Here is a 4,084-nt window from a genome sequence, read left to right as displayed (position 1 = left end):
CGCTTTCTTTTTGAATTCATCGATATCATATGACTATCACTGAATAGAAATTATTGAGAAGTAATAAATTTATTATTTGTTTTGCCTATTTTTAATTAAATAAATTTCTTATACTTAAAACTGACAAAATATTACAATTTTGGAATAAAAAAAATGGCACATCATCAATTACATTTGAGAATCGAAGTTGTAATTTTTTCTTCCAGAAAAATTCGCGAATAAGATTATAAAATTTGTTCCAAATTTATATCTGCATACCAATCAGTCATTTTGAACATCAGAGTTGCAACTATAATATTCTTTTCTTTTCCAGAAAAATTCACGGAACGAGATTGTGAAAATTTGCTGCGATTTGTTTGCACGTTAATCAATCCCTTTGAAGATCAAAGTTGTAACTATGTACATATATTCTTCAGGAGAAAATTACAAAGGAGATCGTGAAATATACGTTCCAAACCTCGTCCATGTAATTTCATTCCATTATCCTTTTCAAATGAATTAAACTCAGAGTTTAACTAAACTAACGATCGCACGGCGAGGAAATTTTATTGTTCGCTATTGTACTCGGCGTACTGTATTCTGCTTTTACTCGAGTCCGCGTCCTCGAAATCAGTTCTTTTCCATGGCTACATTCAACATCTGAAAGAGGGGAAAGTCGATCGGTGTCAGTAACCGATTTGCGAGCCAAAAACGAAGTGACAACCATCGAGGTGCGAGACGAACCATTATCGCGTAACAAAAGCCACTCATCGGATTGTTACATACATTGCAGGGTGACGACCCTGCTTCAAATGCTATTCCAGAACGAGAATTTTCCAGACACGTCCAACGATTGTACGAATGTTGCCAAAAAAAAAAAAAAAAAAAAAAAAGTATAGAAAGAAGAAGGAATCTGTGTAGGAATAACTGAATCTTTTATGTAACCGTACAACTATGTGCAGCGACAATTTAAACTGTCATAATCTCGTGAAAAGGACACGACGTGTAACAATTTGATCGTGTTTCAATCATCGAGTTTGTGGTTTTTTCTTTTTTAAGATGATATAAATATTTTTTATTATTTTGAAGAATGAAGTCTTCCTTTTGCAACAAACTCCGCCTAGAACTTGCTCCACGATCTTTTTTTCTTCAAGTATTTGATTGAAAAAAAATTCAAGAAATCCTAACATTTCGTCGTTGAAGGTTTAATAAAATAACGAAAGAAAATCGTACGGCAAAGTCATGAAAAAGAATATTTTGTTTTGTTTCAATTTTCGAGAAGAAAAGTATCTTTACTTTCCCGTCAACGGCATGATGCAAAAATCCCATCTTTTGGCGAAAACGAACTCAAGATTGTGAAAGTAGAGTCGTCACCCTTTCAAAGGAAACCAACAGTATTGTTGTTACGAAATTGTAACAGTACAAATTGTCAACAATTTTTCATCAATATTGATTCAATTGCGCTCTTCTCTGTACACCGTCGTTCAGAAGTTCAAAGAATCAAATCAAATTAATATTGTAATTAAAAAATTCCAATTTATTGTAAATATTCCAAAATATATCGTAATTAATAATGCTTCAAATTAACACGCAATATCTTTATTCAAATTAATCAAGAAAGTCGTATTCCTTTTCTAAATTCTGACCATGCGCCAAATTTTCGAGCATCGAAACTCTCGAAGATACTCCTCGGTCTCGCTTCACGAAATGAAACGTACAATCGATAAAGAATAGAACGGAATACGGATAGCGAGATTGTTAAATTGCAAATGCGAGAAACCGCGGAAGTGAGGAGAAAAAAGAAAGAAAGAAAGAGAGAGAGAGAGTGTCGGATGAACAAGGAAGTGAAGTGAGCCATAAACAATTATAAGGGGAGGACACCACCCCTTTTCATTGTAATGTACAGCCACTATGTGCATAAAGATTCTCGATACAGTAGAACGCCAAAGTTTCCCTTTGTGAGGCTACAATATGCATTTTAAATGAAAGTATCGCGACTTTAATTGTAAACTGTTTATGCAACGAGTTTTCGCAACATTGTTGTCTGTCAACGGTGGTTCCCGCAACGTTGCCGCGAATGCATTGTTGTATCCATAATTTCTGAAATTCTATCTAGTGAATATAATAAAGAATATAGAATATTCTATTCTAGTGAATATAATAAAGAATTCTATTTAATAAATGCACCCTTGAATAAAAGAGTGAGAAGTATTTGTTCGAAAGCCAGAATCAAAAAGACTTGTACTCTTAGAAAAACATTGTGGTTAGTAAACGCACTAGAGAATATATCAAAGAGGAAATTCTACGTTCGGAAAGAATTTCTATTTAGACTGAACGTATTTATTAAATAAATTCAATCTAACATGTTCTACAGTAAACATAGTTCAAACTCTTTTACTTACTTTTTAGTAAATATACCAAAAAAAAATCTGCTCTATCTAATAAGAAACTAGAAGATAAAGGTAAAAAAATTCATTTTATTCTTAGAAAAAATTCCACCTGAGTAAATAAATTATTAAAGATTTCGACCTTTAAGGGCAATCCTCTCTAGTAAATAGAGAATGTATTTACTAAGTAAATTCAGTTTAGTATAGTCCTACAGTAAATATAGTTTGAATTCTATCTAGTAAATACACTAAAGAGAAAGGACATACAGAGAAAAGATTCTATCTGTAATAAAAGATTCTATCTATAATAAATACACCCCCAAAGTAAAAAAAGGAGAAAATCAAGTACACAGAGTGCATTCAAAAGTAATTTTTAAAATAGAAAATAGAAAATACTTGCGTTGTGTCGTGTTCGAAATAAAATTGAAACAAGAAAGTATCTATAATAAATACACCCCCAAAGTAAAAAAGGAGAAAGTCATTCGCTCAAATCCAAGTACACAGAGTGCATTCAAAAGTAATTTTTAAAACAGAAAATAGAAAACAGAAAATACTTGCGTTATGTTGTGTTCGAAATGAAATTGAAAAAAAAGTATCTATAATAAATACACCCCCAAAGTAAAAAAGGAGAAAGTCATTCGCTCAAATTCAAGTACACAGAGTGCATTCAAAAAGTAATTTTTAAAACAGAAAATAGAAAATAGAAAATACTTGCGTTGTGTTGTGTCCGAAATGAAATTGAAAAAAGAAAGTATCTATAATAAATACATCCCCAAAGTAAAAAAGAAGAAAGTCATTCGCTCAAATCCAAGTACACAGAGTGCATTCAAAAAGTAATCGTTAAAATAGAAAATAGAAAATACTTGCGCTGTGTTGTGTTCGAAATGAAATTGAAAAAAAAAAGAAAAAATAAAATTAACAATTTCCATTCAGTTCTCAATGGTGTTTTTCAATGTTATCAAGTATTTCAAACGTTTTGTCAGCAGTGGCACGGAAATAAATCCATTTGGGTTATTCTGCGGGTATATATCATCGTTTGTAATATTAATAGCATTGTTTATAGCCTCGGTTCAGCGGGATTGGCGAACTCGACGTTCACCAATTTCCTCGGAATCCGATAGTTGCTCCCCCAAATGCTTCCCCTGCGGACGATTTCCCTTCCTTGTCTCTTTCTCGATACGTACGACCTTCGTCCCATCCTCGAGCATCTCGTACAGACTGTCAAAATCATATCTATCCGATATTGCTTTCTGCTGTCGATTTTCATCCAATTCTCGTCTAAACGCAATGCTACTGGCTTGACTTAACAAATCACGTTGTAATAAATGTGAATAAATCGAAATTTTGTAAGGTGACAGTGGGAAAGTAAGTGTTTCTGTTGGAGTGAAATGCGACTTTCTGTTAATGTACCTTCGATAAGGCGACTAATAATTTTCTATCAGTTGTGTGAAATAATTTTACACTGTTTGGATTATATTATATAATAGATAGAATAATCAAAATTTTGTGAAAAGACAGTAGAAAATAATTTTTGTTGGAATAAAGTGCGACTTTTTGTTAATGCAGTTTTGCTCAGAATGTGACAAGTAATTTTCTACAAATTATCGAAATAGTTTCTTGTAATTTTACAGGTCTATTTAGATGATAAATAAAATAATCGAAATTTTGTGAAAAGACAGTAGAAAATAATTTTTGTTGGAATAAAATGCGACTTTTTG

The sequence above is a fragment of the Frieseomelitta varia genome, unplaced genomic scaffold, assembly GCF_011392965.1.
Source record: "Frieseomelitta varia isolate USP_RPSP 00005682 unplaced genomic scaffold, Fvar_1.2 scaffold_157, whole genome shotgun sequence".
Classification (NCBI taxonomy): Eukaryota; Metazoa; Arthropoda; class Insecta; order Hymenoptera; family Apidae; genus Frieseomelitta; species Frieseomelitta varia.
Note: the sequence above shows the minus strand (reverse complement) of the source record.